The 19942-nt window shown below is 35.0% G+C and overlaps 1 long non-coding RNA gene across 1 annotated transcript in view; it reads left to right on the top strand.

Annotated features, from left to right (window-relative positions):
• Positions 1-12515, top strand: part of LOC128578996 (uncharacterized) — a 36319-nt gene extending 23804 nt beyond the window's left edge. Inside the window, exon 3 of the long non-coding RNA XR_008378020.1 lies at positions 10912-12515. This is a non-coding gene — a long non-coding RNA (uncharacterized LOC128578996). The remainder of the gene's footprint in view (positions 1-10911) is intronic.
• The last annotated feature ends 7427 nt before the right edge of the window (positions 12516-19942 follow it).

The following is a 19942-nucleotide window of genomic DNA, read 5'->3' on the forward strand; positions in this document are numbered from 1 at the left end:
TAGCTTTATATGTAGTGTTGCTTATGAGTTGAATTCTATTCCCTTAAAAGAAATATTGAAGTTCCAATTTTTGGTACTTCATGATGTGAACTTATTTGGAAATAGAGTCATTACACATAGATAACTCCTTCAGAGTGGGTTAGACTAAAGTGATGTGCTTACAAGAGGTGAGATCAAGGTAAGCATGCAGGTTCTGGGCACCATGTCACAACAAGGGCAGAGACTGAAACGCTGCAGTTAACAGTCAGGCGATGCCTACCGTACCTTGCAAAACCCAGAAGCTAGAAAGGGAAAACATTGGAGATTTCAAAGGGAGCATGGTGCTATTGACGCCTCTATTGTAGACGTCTAGCCTCCAAAACTGTGAAACAATAAATTTCTGTTGTTTTAAGACACCAGTCTGCAATAATTTGTTATGGTACCCCTAGGAAAATAAATTAACAAAGACTACAAAATCTTGCAGATTGTAAGTACTGGCAAGATGTTATAGGGAATATTGATGTGTAGCAGATGAATAATGTGAGAAGCTAAAAACGTGCTTTATTCTCCTTCCCGACTCTCTCTCCACATCCCTTTAAGGATTAATGAACAATAATTCAAATTCTTACCTGTCATGTTACAAAGCACCTAGCACAGATATGAAAGTAATGTGAGCCAAAGGACTCACCAGCAACAGTAAGATTCTTTACTTTGATTTTATATTTTTGAAATGATTTTTTTTTAATTCAAGTTATCATCGGATAACAATTTAAACATCTTGCATTTACATTTAGATGGCCTGGTTGATGTTAGGCACGATGATTGGCCTTGGAAGCATTTACTCCCGCGGGAGCGTGTATAACAACAAGCTGACACAGATCATTTAGCCTGGTGACGGTATTTGTAAAAGCAGCATCTTATGTGTGATGCTTTTTGCCATGCATACGTCTGATGCAGTTGAGGAGCGCGTGAACATGACTCATGAGCTGGCCAAGTCGCTTGTGTTTACAGAGTAGTGAAGCGTGACAATCCACGTGCTATCTTAGCCTTTTTCTGTTATCTTTAATGACAGCATCACGCAGCTTGTCTAGGTTCAACCGTTCCCCTGAAGAAGGGCTGAGTGGTCATGGATGCCTTTCCAAGTTTCCACCAACCAATTCTTTGGTAACTTGAGTTTACTTTTATTAATCTAAAGGTTTCTCCATTTGTTTAATTCTCCCAAACTGTGTCCAACTTTCTGAATTCAGCAAAATTGATGGAATGCTGTCCTGTACATAGTACAACACACTTTGTAAGATATCCTTAAAAGCTTCTTCACCACTTAAGGAAAATCAATACTGCTTGATGTGGTTTTGTGGTTTTCAGTCTTTTAAACAATAAATTTAACTTGATCCATTGCTATCAGTAGTTTAGAGTTGTGGTTCAGCCATCTAACTTGGTCCATCACCTGTCATAAATTCACCCACATCGACAAGGTGAATGTGTTTTAAATTCATATAGTTCTTTTACAAATAAATAATAGATATCCAAAACAATGTTCCATTTTATGTAGCCATGATATTACAAGGTGGAAAGCTAGTGTATTTATTAATAAAGCCTGCATTATAAGAGTTTTCCGAAGACACATGAAGGGGTTTGGGATCACCAGATAAGGAGGTCTTGGTGCCAGAAATGCAGAGGCTTGCCACAAAGTCTATGTCCAGAGACTGAGGAACTCTGGGGGGAACCTTCCCAAGCTAGTTAAACTTGGGTTGTATTTATTACCATAAGTAGGAAAAAATAGTTATAAGGTACTTATCAGACATCAGCATTAAAAAGGGGGAACATGGAAAATGTAGAAAAGAATGTCTCCAATTTGTTTTTGCAAAATCTCAGACCTTAAGCAAGACCATGCCTCTATCCTCAAGAGAACTTGGAATCTAGAGCGTCTTTACCATAACCGATAGGCCTGCTATTGCCACACCTCGCATGTACATTCTCCCTTGGAGGCCAGTGTTCTGATCTGCATGCACACAACTCACATGCCATTCTCATGCTTCTCCAGGTCTCTCAAGCAGGAAGCGAGTCTCATGCTAAAAGTCAGGGCTCAGTTTCCCCTACAGAAACATAACCAATAGGATGTGTATATATGGAGATAAAGATTTACTTGTAAAGAATTTGTTCACCCTGTAGCCCAAGTTCCAATCCCGATTGAAGAGCAGTCAGGTGCAGAACCCGTGAGAGCCTATGCTGCAGAGGCAGCCCAGATGCAGTCTGTGGAGGCTTCTCCTTTACTCTGGGATGCTCATTCTCTTTCTTCTACTCCGACTTTCAACTGACTGGATGAAGCCCGCCCACATGATGGAGGACACTCTTCTTTATTCAAAGTCCACTGATTTAGATATTAGTCCTTTACAAAAGCAACCTCACCTAAACACCCCTAATAAAGTGTTGCCAAATATCTGAGGACTCTGTGGTTCAGCCAACTTTACACAGAAAGTTAACCATGGCTGAGACCATCTATGGGGAATCAAAATTAACACACATAGTTAATTGTGGCTTGGGCCTGGTCACTAGTGAAATGTTTACAATGTAGACTCTCATGAAAGGGAAATCACCTTGCGTCTCTGATGCTCCAGACATTTGTAGACATACACTCTGTGACTCAGGCTAGGAAAGTCAACTGGCAAGAAACCAACAGGCTGTCTGATTATGCAAAAAATAAAACATTTATTCAAAGTGATAAAAAATTAAAGACCATTGCTATAATTCACAAATAACCCCTTAATATTTTGTATGAGAAAGAATAAGGCTTCTGAGTAGAATGAGCTGGATATACTCCTTCGTTGAGTGAAAGGTTTATTTTTAGGAAACTATGGCACAAAAATACAGTCTCATCTAATGTTCTCAACGCTGTAAAAGATTGAAGTAAAGAACTGATATCTCAGTAGCATTGCTGGGGATAAAGACATTGAAATCCACTAAAATAATTTCTCACACAGGGATTTCTGAAAGGTGGACTGGCGGAGCCCAGAGACGACACCTGCAGTGGAGATGTTTGGGTGAGGTTTATTGAAAAGGACTTCCACTGGCTGCCTGGGCAGGGCAAAGATGGCATCTGTCCCTGGGGGCAGTCAGAGACCTCTTTTATATGGGGCACAAGGGGTGGGAAAATTCCACAGCTTGCTCTGATGGCTTTGGTGGGTTAGGGTCCTTTAGTGCGAACTTTGAGGTGAGGCTAGGTAGGTCTTTATGTTCTATGTCTTAGGAGAAGAGGAGGAGGAAGAGAGGGAGGGGTTTGTGTGGGCCACATTAGGCCAGCAACATATTCTTTAAAAGGAAAAATTCTGTCTAGACTTCTCATGATTAAGAAACTATAAGTTTACTGAAAACATCACTGCTTTGGGCTCTTTTTAGCTGAGACTTACATGAAGGCAATAACAATATTCTTTCCAAGTTGATCACTAAGTCTCCGTGAGAGCCCAGGGTCCAGTTCTCAGTGCGGAATGGATAGATAGGCAGAGGTAGGCAGAATGGCAGTGGAACTTGCCTGGAGAACATTTGTTCATCAACTACAGGATGCAGCAGGATTGAACTCATTAATGATTGCATCTTACCTTTGGGTATGTTACTCAAACACTCAAATCTAAAGCATGGACACATATAATAAAGTACTAAAATTTTAATTATGTATTAATATAATGGAATACTTTATAACTACTAACATGCAACAAAATATATGTACATATTTATATATGACATGAAACCATCTCCAAGACATATTGGTTACCTGAGTAAAAATGGAGAAGTGAATATCAATCTGATCCCACCTATATTCAAAAAGTCAAAGACTACTAAAGTCTGGGGAAATTCAAGTTATACATTAAAGCTAGTTTATGTACTTTGACTCTCAGTTTTTAGCTAACTATATTATATTTGGAGCTTGGAAGAAAAGTAGTATATGGACAAACCTAAAAATTATAAAGACAGAAATGATAATAATTTAAAATGTATGCTTTGGCTTGAGGAATTACAATTATAAAATCCTAAAGAAGACATGATTCAAAATCATTTTGATACAAATTTTATGAGATATAATCTTGCAGAAACAAATATATAAACAATTAGTGCTACATGATTTAGGTTTTGAAAGGCAGATTTCAAAATATTTAGCACATCAAGATACCATTAATTAATTAATTAATCTGCTGGACAGTTTTATTTTATCAAAATAAGAAGTAAATACACTTTACTTAAACAGTTCATGAACACTTGATAGATTTATGAATAAACAGATATAAAAGTTTAATTTCTAAAACTTTTGTAGGTATTTCTAAATTTAAAACATCTACTTTTAATAGGTTGAACTTTCATTTAGAAATTTAATATGAATTATGTTAAAATTTTTAGACATAGAGAACATTAAATAGCACTTACTATTTACTCAAGTTTACACAGTCATTTCTATCAATTCCCAGATATGCACAATATGCCCTTAATCTTCATTATTGAACTCATGGAATAGAACATAGAATCTGTATTTTTAAGCTTTTGTGTTTCTTATGATGTGTATAACTGAGTATCTTGCCTAGCTGCTTTAACTGCCAATCAACTAATCTTTAAAAATAAGAAAAATATCTTTCGTGTGTATCTCTGGATTTTGTACTTTAAATAATGAAAGTGAAAGGGTTTGAGATAATTGTGAAGAGTTACAGCAATAAAAACCTTTCTTCTTAGTAAGAACTGAAAATTAAAAAAGTTTGTGGACTCTAATATGCATTATATACTATAATGCGTTATATGCATTATGAACTACACATATACACACACAGAGAAAGAGAGAGAGAGAGAGAGAGAGAGAGAGAGACAGAGAAACATTTCTTAACTGCCGTTCTGTGCCAAGCTTTAGATCTATCAACTCATTTAATCCTCCCAAGAATCTCATTTTGTAAATATAATTATTCTTTCAGATTATAGATTAGAAAACTAACCTGAAACAGGATGCAGAATAAACAAATGCCTAGTCTATTACTTTGAAGAAACAGTGACACCAAGATTCAATTACACTTATTTCACAAAAGTCAGTGAAGGAGGACTTCTCAGTAGCACCCTTTTAAATATATAACTTGGAAATACTCTAAAGACATTTTGGGAGTTTATTTCTTTAACCAATTCTTAAATTATATGAGAACTACTGTTGTTTAAGAAGATGTAATTTTTAAATATGTTTACTGAAAACCCACTAGGAAGACACGATGGAAGATATGAGATAAATGGTTTATAATTTCCACTTACAAAAGTTCCTGCTTTACAACTTCTAATCATTACTTTCACTAAAGGCAGTTGTTACCATCTCAAAATCCTTAGAGTAAGCTTTATACTTGCTTATATTATTATTTTGTTATTGTTTTGGAGGTTTTATTAGAAAAGTACTTATCTAATCTTTTTAAGCAATATTCTTAATTTAATTTTACCATGTATTTGTTATATAGTATCTTACTTATCAGAAAGTCCCAGGTAAAAATAATTATGATTCTCTTTTAATTATTTAAAACACTTTCTCTATAACATAATACATGGGAGCATTAATAAATATGTTATTTTGAAAAAGTAATACTACTTGAGTCATAAACATAAATATAAGAAAAATTAACACAAATATGAGGATATCTTTTTGTCTTCACTCTTTTAAGTTAGGTACAAGAATGAATATCAACTTGTATTTCTTCATGTGCCCCAGTTTTGATGCATTAAAAAAAGAAACTGAAGAAAAAATGGAAAGGACATAAGCAATGGTTGTTTCATTTATAAGGTTGATTGAGATCCCTCAGGATATTGATCAATATTAGGCAATCTGTATTTTAATCCAGGACTACAAAGCATCATCAAATCCAGAATATTTTGTCCCTATGTATATTTGTTTTCTTTATACAAATATGGTTTTCTGTTTAATAAATTATTTTCAGATTTGTGTATTCACTTAATCTGATCATCTATATAGCTATTGTAGAAATTTCAAGGTGTCACTTTGCTTGTTGTTATGAGAAATAACATAACAGTGTTACTGAGCAAGGGAAGGAGGACACAGCACATAACACTGTGCTCAGTGTCTGCCTCGCTGTACTGGTGCGTTACTGTAGTTACTGTGTTACAGCACTTTATTCTCTGTACTCTCCAATTTTTCTTAACTTACCATTTTCTTAATTCCCTTTTTGACACACCTCTCTTTCTACCTTCATATTAATGTATATCCTATGAGTCTATTTGGTTTGACTACTGCTTCACATAGTCTATATAATATTGATAATCCCTACAAGTACAGATTTAAAGAATCTAATATTTATTTTATTGCTTAAATATAAATCAAAGTTATCTTCTCCTTATAAGTATACTATTTTAAATCTTAATCTTTATCCATAAATGCCACTGTTTGGTTTATGCTAATCAGAGAAGGACAGATCAATGTATTCAAATAAATCTTACAACATGGTGACATACTTTGAGAAAAACTCTTCATTAACAAGACCACAATAATTAAACAATATGTTTTCAACTTAGATATTTAATATTACCATATTGAAGAAATTTTATTCATTTTATTGTTAGGCCTTATACAGTAATACAGAATCGCATTGATGAATGTATTCTCACATTTTGGTAAACATGTATATTTTTACTGATCCATAAATTTAAGAATGAAAATAAAGCAGAAGAATATAGATCGAAAATAACTACAAAACAGTAGGAAAGTTTGTTAGTAATCAGCTCACTTATCCTCTATACAAATGTCCATAACTACTGTGATGGCAATAGTCAAGAATGACTTGTCTGTGGAAGAATGACAGTGTTTTCCATTCATCCCCTAAACTTGGAAAGCAAATTAAGTCAAATATTCACAGGTGCCAACTTCAAAGCAAATTTTCCATGGTAACTGTACCTCAAAAGCCCATGCTTGCAGATTTTTGCCAATTAGCAACTCCAAAGGGTGCTATTAGTTCCCTCAAAAACATAAGGGACGTGGTTTTCATCTGTGGTTGCTATTCCTTTTTTTTTCTTTTTTTATTTATTTATTTTTTTATTAAATCATAACTGTATACATTGATATGATCATGGGGCATCACACACTCGCTTCATAAACCATTTGACACATTTTTTCCTTTTTTTATAGCATGCTGTGACAAAAGATGGAATACACAGCAGAATAGCATTTAGTTCTTGTTCATAATCGAATAAGTTCATATAAAGAACAACACATATTATGTAGGAGTATTTTTCTGTAAAGAATAATTGCCCCTGTTAAATCATTAGCCCCAACGCAGAAGATTCTGCTCTACCAACATCCAAAACCTAAATCACAGTTAGCTTCTAGTTTATGCACTTACAGCGTCTATCATCTAGGCTGTGAGCTAAGAATAACTGACACATTCATAAAGGAATTCTTTACTACAATGACCATGGCAACTTGGGATAGTATAAAAATTATTCTTCACAATTAAACATTGAATGTATATTTAGATTGCAATTACATGAATATTCAATTTACATTTTTAAATTTCTTTTACTTTCTGAGAAATCTCTGAGACACTCTCTCCTACCAATGTTGTCCTATATTGTTTAGAAAGCCAGCTGGAATTATAAAAGTATTATTATCTTAATGTCTTAGCTGAAGATTTTATGAAGCTACATCAAACAATAAAAATCAATTTGTTCTTCTATGATTAGAAAAAAAATAGTCCAATCCAGTCAAATTAGAAAAAAGTGACACTGATACAGGGATAGCAATTGTTCATTTCTGAATATACTTTGAGTGGTTTGGACAAGTTTAGCTCAACAGCGACTAAGTATAGAGAATATTATTGTTATTAGAATGATGGCTCATATGATGCAGTTCTAAAACTGAGGAGTAAATAATTCTCATGCAATACTACCTACTGTAGTGATTTCTCCAAAATCACTCCAGGAGAAAAAAAATCCCCAAATAAGACTGTTTAAAATCTCTTTCAAAAAGTGGACCACTAATCCTTAATAAAAAGTATTTCTCTGCTTCAAAAAATAACAATTCTGCTAAACTGCTTCAAAAAATAACATTAACACTAATTATGAGGGAGCTCTCAACATGAGATTGCAACCCAATAAAATGTCACACATAAAAAACTTGGGTAAGCCTGTGAGTTTTCAAGTTCCACTTTAATTAATAAAAAAGAAGAATTTTAATCACATACAAGATCAATGAAATTCAGGAGTGGCTTTAAAAAAAATGTTGCCACTTTTAAAATTTAGAATTAATTCTGTTACCAGGATAGCATTTATATTGCTCCAGTCAGGGTTATCCATGTGCCCATCACCAAAATAGTGTTCACTGTACCCAAACAGCTAGGTTTTTACCACTCCTCTCCTTAATTTCCGATCATGTTTACATCTCTTTGTGTCCATAATGTCCATCAATTAGTTCTCAACTATGACAGAGTTCATGTGATGTTTATTATCTTAGCATTTTGTACTATAATGGATGCATATAAATATGGAGTACTGATCATTTCTATTTTCTAAGTATTATATACTTCCAAGTATGTAATCATATAAATTGCTCTTAAAATTTTTCTTAGATTACTGCTCCATTACATGTGTAACAGAGGTCTGTCAAGAAAAAATAAAAGATACCAAAAGATAAGAGAAAAATCTGTAAAAAATAAAATTTCTTATTTTTTTTATTAAATCATAACTGTATACATTGATATGATCATGGGGCATCATACACTCACTTCATAGACCATTTGACACATTTTTATCACAGTGGTTAACATAGCCTTTCCGGCATTATCTGTTACTGTGCCAAAACCTTTACATTCTACATTTACCAAGTTTCGCAAATACCCCTGTAAGATGCACCACAGGTGTGATCCCACCGATCCCCCTCCCTGTACTCACCCCCCCTTTCCCACTTCCCCCTATTGTTAAGTTGTAACTGGGTTATAGCTTTCATGTGAGAGCCCCAAATTAGTTTCATAGTAGGGCTGAGTACATTGGGTACTTTTTCTTCCATTCTTGAGATACTTTACTAAGAAGAATATGTTGTTGGCGTGGATGCGGAGAAAAGGAAACACTTCTGCACTGCTGGTGGGAATGCAAATTAATACATTCCTTTTGGAAAGATATATGGAGAACACTCAGAGATCTTAAAATAGATCTGCCATTCAATCCTGTAATTCCTCTGCTGGGCATATACCCAGAAGACCAAAAATCACAACATAACAAAGATATTTGTACCAGAATGTTTATTGCAGCCCAATTCATAATAGCTAAGTCATGGAAAAAGCCCAAGTGCCCATCGATCAACGAATGGATTAATAAATTGTGGTATATGTATACCATGGAATACTATGCAGCCTTAAAGAAAGATGGAGACTTTACCTCTTTCATGTTTACATGGATGGAGCTGGAACATATTCTTCTTAGTAAAAAATAAAATTTCTAAGAAATATTACATGTCAAAAGTAAAACTGAATAATGGTTGTTGAAGCTGTAAAATACAAAATATGCTATTTTGTTTTTTTAAAAATAGTTTATTTAATTAATTTTGATCATTTAAAATTTTTCTTTGCTTTATCTAACAATTTTCAAGGGAAAGAACATAGTTTTTATTATATTGACAAGTAAAAAGTGTATATGTTTGAGGCAAAAAAATGATACTGAAATATATACACACACACACACATACACATATTGCGGAATGGTTAAATCAATATATCTAACACACATACTACCACATACACCTATTTTTTGACAGCATTTAAAATCTAGTCTATTAGCCATTATACATTATATTGTTCTTAACTGTAGCTCCCGTTATGTACACTAGATCTCTTCAACTTGTTCCTCTGATATAACTAAAATTTTATGTCCTTTGACCAACGTCTCATCAATCTTGAAAGAGCATGGTTTTAAGAAGAGTGCCTCCCTACAAAGATGATAAAATTTTGTATGGATTACAAAATGTATAGCAACGTACCCCTAGGAGATCCATGTCTACTTGACTTTAAAAAGAAAAAGAAATATATTTTTATAGCCGGGCGTTGTGGCGGGCGCCTGTAGTCCCAGCTACTCGGGAGGCTGAGGCGTGAGAATCGCTTAAGCCCAGGAGTTGGAGGTTGCTGTGAGCTGTGTGAGGCCACGGCACTCTACCGAGGGCCATAAAGTGAGACACTGTCTCTACAAAAAAAAAAAAAAAGAAAAGAAGAAATATATTTTCAGTGATGGGCCTTATTCGTGCCAAATATTTGGATTGTTTGGTACATTGATCTCCACCAATCATAAAAATATTCAGATCAAATCTCATATCTTATTAGATTTACTTCTGTTATGTTATTTCTAGTGGCATTTCCTGCTAAAAAGAGATTTTTTTACAAAAAGGAAACAGTAAATTTTGGAAGAAATACGTTTTGTCCGGTTAAAATAAAGGGAATAAAAATTTAAAAACCTCATTTGAAAACTTATTGGAAATATTAGCTAACCAAAAACATTATTTTATTTTCAAAAAGTCCTGGTTTTTTAATGAAAGTTTCCTTTACTCTTATGTCATTTAACTTAGCCTTTCAAATACGGTAAATTTATTTGTCTTCGTCTTCCTCAGTCTCCAGTCACCATACAATGAATATTTAGAACTCACTTATTTATTTAATTTCCCCCATATGTCCTTCCTACTTTAAAATGTTTAAAAATATTTTATTTTGCAAATATAATCTTAAGAACCTCTGGCTGAAAAATAATGTAGAAAACCTCCAAGGGGAAAACCCCACCGACACTTCTGCGGCTGTTTTATTTTCCCTTTTCTGGTTATGACTAAATGTTTTCCTTGATACTGTGTAGTAGTAATAATTTTTTTTTCCTTGTTATTAATGACAATGGTGATAAAATTGAATTTGATGATAATTGGCCATTTTATTTACTTTACAGACAATTGTGTATACCCGGAGTCTGCTAAAGACTACGCCAGATGCTTGAGACACGGCTCGGGACTTGACAGATGTGATCATGCTCCTTGTGGAATTATCAAGGCAAAGAACAAGATTTAAACACGTAATTGCAAGTATTAAAAAGGAAGTGCAGAACATCGTAAGAGCATTTAGAGATAGAAGTTAAACAAACCTGCTGGGTCAGGGAAGGTCTCTCTTAGGCAAAGATGTTTCAGTTAAACCTAGAAGGAAAAAGAGAATTTAGCATAAAGTACAAGGAAAGGGAATATTGGCAGAAAGAAAAGCAGTTGACCTTTAGGTGGCCGAGAAGAGATCTTGTTGCCAGTCGATTCCTCAAAACAAGGATAGATGTACGGTTATTTCCGGGGCACTGAGTAATGAAGGAATTAATGGGGTAAGAGTAGAAGTAGATTGCCAATCACATGGGAACTTACAAGTCAGGAAAAGTTTTCAGAATTAATCCTAAGCCTAATGGTAATAAAAGAAATAATAGGAAAAATCACTTCAGTGTCCATTTTACTACCGTGTCCAGAATGACCAGGTAAGTGTGAGTGGAAGGCACCAATTCAAACAGACAATCCATTTAGGTGAATATTAGCATCAATTAGGTGGTGGTGTCTCAGTAAGGGACCACCATACATTTGACTAAATACGTGACATTATGGAAGGAGATAAAGTGATAAATGTGAGAGAGGTTTATGTGATGGTTAATTTTAAGTGTCAAATTGACTGGGAGATATTTCTGAGTTTTTTTGGAGGTGTTTCCATAAAAAACAAACAAATAAACAAACAAAAAACCTAGCCTTTGCGTCAGTAGACTGAAGACCTATCATTTCCATTATGAGAAGGTATCATCCACTCCATGAGCCAGGATAGAGCAAAAAGGCAGAAGAAACAATCTGTTCTCTCCAATCTTACGATGAAATATATACCTTCTCATGCCTTTTGACATTGAAGCTCCTGTTTCTTGGACCTCCAGACTGTGGGACATAAACCAGTGGGGCCCCTCTACTAGTCCCTGAGCCTTCAAACTCAGATGGAATAAAGCCAGCTGATTCCCTGGTTCTCCAGCTCGCAAAGAGCTGATGGTGGGACTTCTCAGCCCCCATGATCTTGGCAACCAATTCTCATAATAAATATACATATACAAACATACATGTATATGTCTGTATAAATAAATATATACATGTGTACATACGTATATGCATTTATTAATCTGATTGATTTGGTTTCTCTGGAGAATTTTAAAACAGTCTGTGAATTAGATACAATAGAATTGAATATTAATTAAATTAGGAGGTAAAAATGAGAGGACAAGCCAATTGTATGATCCTAGTTACCTATCAATTAAAAGTAGGTGGTTCTGCTATTTACTATGATAAACATTTGCAGAGATCAGGGAATGAAGGAAAAAAAGAAATTTTTGTTTGCACCCACTGAATTTAAGTTTCTTATGAGTCATCCCAATGGAAATATAAATCACAATCAAAACATAAATTTGGAATTTTTGTGTGACTTATGAGCTGGGTGTGAGTTGAGCTGGAAGTACATTTTGCTAATAAAGCGAATGGAAGATATTATTTTGTGAAGAAAGTTTCTTTTTTGTTGTTATTGTTGCAGTTTGGCCTGGGCCCAGTTTGAACCTGCTACACTTGGTATATGGGGCCGGCGCCCTACTCACTGAGAGTGAAGAAAGTTTCTACAGAAGATGCATAAAATCGTGTTAATAAGCCAACAAAACTGTTCTTACTGAAACTAGTCCCTCTGATTAAGTAACAGAGAATATGTTGTAGATCATTTCTCAGTCAAGTTAGCAAAAGCCATAATGAAATACGATGAGGCATAAATAATGAAAATGGAATAAAGATATTGCCAATAACTGTAAGGGAACTTGGAATATGCATGTATTTTGGCCTTTGTTTGCTTTGTTGTAACAAGTGGAAACCTATAATGCCTGGTACAACATTCATAAACCTTGGACACGGTATGTCAATGAAAGAAGCTGCACGCACCAAGAAACTCATATGCATGATTCCATTCACATGAAATGTCCAGAGGAGGGAACTCTAGAGTGACCAAGATAGCTTGGTTATTATGCGCGGCTGGGGCAAAGGTACTGAATGGGAGTGATGCAACTGGGTAAAGACATTTTCTGGGATGAGGAAAATATTGTAAATTTAGCTTGTGGTGATGGTGGTGCAATTCTGAATGTACTAAACAATTGATTTAGGCCCTTTAAATGAGTAATTTTTATGGCATATGCATAGTATCACAATATAAATGTCTTAAAATGTGAATAAATTAGAAAAGGAGGAACAGAAAAGGGAAGATGAGGCAGGAGTTTAGGACAGACCAGTAGAGTAGGCTCTGATCTATTTTGTACATTGAGCAAGTTTATTTACTTTCCTCTGATACTCTTTTGAAAAAATTAAGACAATAGTATATATTTCGTAGTGTCCCCCGCAAGAATTGAGAGCACTTTCTACTGCTTTTAATGTACAGTAACTGATAAACATTTTTATTGGAATCACAGATCAACCTCTCAAAACATTGACTCTCAAGTCTTCTTTCTTATTTCCTCATGTGAACCCCAGGAATAATATCTGACTAATTGAACTGTTAGCAGATTAATTAAATTCAATCTCAAATTCATTTTGAAGTGGGCAAAATATGAGTCCACTACCACACCCATTCAGGGAATCATACTCAAATTTATTAAAAGTTTAGGAGATGCAGGTATCTGTGTTAAATACTTCACAAGGGATCATCACCCAGGTTTATAGGCAGAATACTGTTAGCTACCATGAAAGATGCATGCTTCTGGAGAAACAAAGATTAAACAAAAAAAAACACTAACTTTTTATTTTTTTATTTTTTATTTTTATTTATTTATTTATTTTTTATTAAATCATAACTGTATACATTTTTAGTCACATGAATAATCATATGTGGGCGGATGTAAGGAGTCAAAAACACTAGAGGAAAACATTTTCTTTTACTCAGAAAAATCATTCATAAATTACAACTAACTTACCACTAAAAATGATTTAGGAATATGTGTTGAAAGTAGCCCAGGATTTAAAGACAAAATTCTGAATTCATGTTCTCCTTTTGTCTCTTGGTGAAGTTATTCTTTGAGCTTTAGTTAGCTCATTTCTAAACTGAATCTGATAATAAGAATATTGACCATATTAAATGATGGTTATGAAACTTTAATGAAATTATGTATATGACTACTCTGCATCTGACAAGTCACTGTCTATGATAGTTGTATTATAGTAGTTCTTTTGTACTAACATGGTAGTGACAGATATAGTTTACATAAGTCTTGAAATAGAAATGTAAAATAAACTCCAAACCTATACAACTCTAAAGATAATGAAATAAAAGCTAATATTAGATTTAGTTATTAGTTTAGTTTAGTTTAGTCCCTGGTAACCACATTAAAAAACAACAACAACAACATTTCATTCTCAATAATAGCACTCAATACAGGAAAGTATTTTCAGACACTAGACTCGGTGTTTTTTGTGGGTTTTTAAACTGGAGGTAATAATAATGCAACATAAAAAACTATGTCTTCAACTATAGTTTTTCAAAAGATGCCAAAGTCTAATGAATTAATAAAAATACATGTCTAAACATGAAAATGCAGCTTCATGAAACCATTTCTCTGGGACTAAACTACTGAGATTTAAGAATGTACTCTTCTGGTGATGAAACTTAACTTTGTTTTACTGAGCTCCTCTGGTGCATGAGAATTGGGGTCAGGAGCTGCATGCATTATCTCTAATCTTCACGATAGCTTGCAAGTAGATTTATTATTCCCTTTACTAAAGTTAGTAGATGCAATGAAAAAATCACATCCTTTTCATTGAACCAGACAATCTCTAACTTGATACACGGATTAGCTTTACATGAGTGACCATGATGATCCTTAGCCTGTTTTTAAATATCTTTGATTTTAATCAGCCTTGGGAGAAAAGTTACAGAAAAGAAAATGTGATGTTCAGCATCCTGGTGAGAATCCAAGGCTTAGATACTCTCCTCTAATTGAAAAGAAATTCTACAGCTTCTTTTTATCTTCAGTCTTACTTAACTTTTTCATAGCCTGAGAAGACCCTATACTTGGTCTGATGTTCTGCTATTGTTGTCTTAACATTCTCAATTTTTGAACAAAAGGTCTCTCATTTCCATTTTTCTCTTGGATTTGCTGATGCTAAACTCTAAAATATTAAAAACTACTGTACAGTTCTACATATGGAGCAAATCAAGATATCAACTGAGAGTTAGCAGTATTGAAAGTTTCCTTTTTAACTCAGTTGATATTAGAGAAAATGAAGAGTTCGAAACAGAAAGTACCCATAGAGAGAAAGTTAAACCACAGACCTAAACATCAAACCATGCATAGTGTCCTGTCAGGCTATAAGCCTAGGCAGGAAGACCCACTGTCTTTCGTAGACCGTGTTTCCTAAAAGCAGACTGTGAGACTGGGAATCAGATTCAAATGATTTAACAGGAGAGTTGGTCCTTGGGGAAAGGTGTTTGAGGGAAACAATGTGGTCTCATTTGAATTCTACATTCTAACTGATCTCATGCGGAAAGACTTGCATCACAAATAACGTATTTTCAGAGTTGCTCACATTTTGGAGAAAGAAAGCCAGACTTCTAGCCACATGTACCTGATTATGAGTATTATTCAGAAAAGGGAGTAACACTCACATCAGCTGAGGATAGGGTGGACAAGTTGGTAAATGGGATCTGGGGCAACATCTTTCACTCGAGTCCCTCCCTCTAATTCCACGGTACTCACAAGTCTGCTCTATCAGCGTGTCTCCAGCAGACTAAAGCACGGTGCAGCAAGAAATGTCATACCATCTTCTAGTGGGACTAGTCTAGGTCAGAGTTTTTCAGCCTTTTTTGTCTCACATCACACTTAAACCTGTTGTTTTAACCTGTAGTTAAATAACCACAGCAAACTTACACACACAAGCAAAGAATAAAAAAAAAAAAAAAAGAAAGAATATACTTATTGTGCTTTGAACTTCTTTTGAAAATAATTTAATTAATGATCTTCAATCATTTTTTGGCACACCTAAGATCCTCCAGGTGCTCACCCCAATTCATTTTATTGTAGAGTAGTTTTAAAAATTGTGTCTCCCAATTCTTCCTCTTCTTTCCTAGCAATTCTCTCTGGAATTCAAATGATTTAAACTCTTCAGTAAATTAACAAGTTTGCATTTGACTTTTTGTTTGATTATAAAACACCTGAATCTAAAGATAGATTGGTGTTATCTATCATGCTTTATCAAAGTGAGACTCATCGCAGTCTGCTGGTATTTCTGAAATCACATATTGCTTCTGAGAATCCATCTCCTCTCTGCACATTAGCTTTATTATAGGATTACAGCCCTTGTTTTAAGGTAAATTGCCTCTAATTCAAGCGTGGGCTTTTAAGCAGCCATTGTGGCAGTTGTGTGCTGTAAAAGGATTCATTGAAATTTCAGAAGGACATATAAATATGGAGTAGATATGAGTATCAATCCATCAGAGTGTGAAGAATGTAGCTCTTGTTACCTTCCAAAGATGAAATGTGGTTTCTATTTGCAGCTCCAGTTCCGTTGAATGGCCATAATAATTTTAGTCAATTCAAGATAACTTCTGTCAAAGAAGCCTTCTCTTCCTCAACCAACTCTCCTGACAAGGAGGGGAGAAGACAAGTGACTTTTGCTTAATTTGTGTCTACATGATCAACTAATGAGAAATCCTTGCTTATAGAAAATCTCAACAACCAGTTTCAAGTAAATCATGTTCCAGGCACCTCTTCTCAAAGACAAAACTTCATGCAGACAACAACTACATTATACGTCTCCAGCTCCACTTTTCTCCAAACTCCATTTTAGCACATATGCCCACACCACATTGTTTTGACCTGCACTTGTCTGATTACAAACAAGATATGCATCTTCCAACTTCCCTTCCAATTTCTGACTGTAAACATTTAGCCCCTCCTCTCTTCCTTCTCCACTAACCTGTCTTGGCCATTTCCCAAAGCCCTGAGCTTGCACAACCCAAGAGACAGAAATCCATGCACACTTAATTTTCCAGGGGGCAATAATCGAGAAATTATTATTAAAGAAGTAATATCTGTAATTAAGCAAGTGTCGGTGTATAAATGACACAGTCTCTCACCTTTCAGAAGGGCAATTCTGAGGTGCATTCTACACGATTTCTCAGGGCTTTTCTAGCTCTCAGTGCCAAAGTCATAACCAAATCAGTAATGCAGCCTTTATTATTTTTTCTACTTACCTTCTCTCACTCTTTCCACTAACTCGCCCCTGCTTCTTAGAATCTCTTCCCAAAGAAGATGCTTATAGTCAAGTCTTTGTCTCAGGCTTTACTTTAGGGAAACCCAGATAAAGACAGTTTCTACCAGGAATGGCTCTAGAAAACAGACCCCTCAGAAGGGGATACTCTTACCGGAAAACTCATTTGATGTTACGAGGACCCTGCTGCTGAGGGCAAGGCAGGGAAGAAGTGAAATAATATGTGGGATGCCAACATGTGGTTAAACTGTCTTGAGCCCTCCAGCCAGGGTGAGGTTAAAGTAGCCTTTACTCTTCTAAAGAAGGCTATGCTTTGCTAGAGTTCATGCTGAAGTGCCAACAGTGTCAAATGCATTGCAAAATAAGATGGCATCTCCTATTATTGGCTCCAAAGATAACTTAGATCAGTGGCACAGTTCAAGCAGAAAATTGTGGTCTCTGATTTTATTTAAAAAAAAAAAGAACTAATAATAATAATGCAGTAGAACCTCCATAGTTGACCACCTCCTTAAATTGACCTAATTTCATAGATTGGACGTGCACCACATGCACGTATCAGTACACAAGTCCTAGTTCCTTATGTTGACGGGTTTCTTACAGTCCCTCGGGTGGTCAACTTACAGAGGTTCTACTGTATTTTCTTTACTAAAAGGATGCCAGAATGTGGCCCACATTCTGTACATTTTTCCAGTAGGGAAAACATAATCATCAAAGGATCTTAAAGATGTAGAATAAATAGAGAACAGTACAGCAGAGAATGTTATTTGCTTAGAAGCATTATTTCACAGGTTAGTATTACACATTCTAAAAATCCTATCAATGCCACTTATCAGTGGGCCCAAAGATGATGCTCTTTATCGTCATGGGATGAGTTCTTGAAGATTGGACAAGAGGATGGCTGCAGCTTGGTAGACAGCTTCTGTGCATGCTGCCTGTATATCACCTCCAGTACTCCCGTCTCTAGCATTTTTCTATTTCAGGTGTTTTTTTGTTTGTTTGTTTTATTTTTTGCCATGTGAACTGACTCACACCAGGCAACGTTAAGCATCTAATGTGTCTAAATGTGAGTGAATTTCTGCAACTAGGGCCAATACTTGACTAATATGAGAAGATTCATAGGTGCCTAAATGTTCCCTTTTCCTACATTTCTATTTCCTGAAGCACATTATGCAGGGTTTTCAGAGAGCTCTACCCTCACATAGAACATCTAATTCACCAACAAAACTTTCCTAGCTTTACCTCATTTCCTTTTCAGTTTTTCTTTGGGCTATGATTATTCAAAGAAGCAATCTTTGCTCAGGTCCTTGAATTTGGTTCTGCATTGGTAGAAATTAAATAGCTCAGAAATATTATATACCTCAATGTAAGTGATCTTTACAAAAGCAATGTCAGCAATAGTGCATTCTATCACATGTATCTTTTCAAACCTTCAGTATGAACTGATTTGTCCCCAAGTAGTCAGAAGCAAATATGTGGTCAAAAGTAGAATGGTTTTGAAGGATCTACTGGAGTAACAAAATTGTCTGCAGTTGTTTAGGGTAATGGCCGTGCAACTCATAAAATACTAATAATCATTGAATTGTGGATGAATGGTAAGGAACGGAAATTAGATTCCAGTACAATAGTTAATGACCAAACAAAAGCCCTTAAAAGGAGAGCAAAAGAGGAAAGCTTGCCAGATGTACCATCAGAATAAGAAGTCTCCCTGATTTTCCCCTCCAGGGTCCTTGTTATATTAGAGCAGTTTTCTAAACTGAGATCAGAGGACCTCACTGGGTTTTCACCATATTCTTGTTCCAAGGCCAGTGTAATTAAAGTTCGGGAGATTTTCTTCATCATCTCTGCTGTTCAACCTAGGGAAAAAATAAAAGAAAAATATCTCTATTTTGGAGATAGGAGGCAGACACAATATAATGTAGAAGCTCAACTATAGAACCCCAGCACACCTTCGGTGCATCTTACAAGGATATATGTGAAACTTAGTAAATGTAGAATGTAAATGTCTTAGCACAATAACTAAAAAAACACCAGGAAGGCTGTATCAACCAGTGTGATGAAAATGTGTCAAACGGTTTATGAAGCTAATGTATGATGCCCCATGATCATATCAATGTACACAGCTATGATTTAATAATAAAAAAAAGAACCCCAGCAACCTTCATTCCCTGAGTTATGAGAACAATCCAGATCCCAGCCCAACAGCAAATGCAAGGTTCCAGGTTCAGAGAGGGGACTCAGGGCAGAACCACTCAGAGTCAGGTGTGGTTTGTGAACTAGAATAACCCTTGTGAGAGTTCTAAATTTTAGTTATTAGACATTTCTATCTCATTGTGATTAAAAACACCAAATAGGCTGGTTTCCAGAGAGAAAAGTTATCCTAAATCTAAGGCAAATATCATAGGGGCATTTATGTACACTGTAATTTTATTGTATATAGTTATTAAATTTAAGCTTCTTTAATTTTGTGAAGGCAAAAAACAGAAACCTAATAAACACATGTATATGTGAAAATAACAAAAATTAAAAATAAATAAAGTTTAATACATTTGTTTCATAATTGTATAATATTTGGAAACAAAATGAAATTAGCTAGTTCAATAAAAAAAAAAAAAAACACACCTCTTCTCTTTAGGATAAATAACTCAAAAGTTATTTCATTACGTAACCTAAGTCTGAAAAACACTG

The sequence above is a fragment of the Nycticebus coucang genome, chromosome Y (assembly GCF_027406575.1).
Source record: "Nycticebus coucang isolate mNycCou1 chromosome Y, mNycCou1.pri, whole genome shotgun sequence".
In the NCBI taxonomy this organism is placed as follows: Eukaryota; Metazoa; Chordata; class Mammalia; order Primates; family Lorisidae; genus Nycticebus; species Nycticebus coucang.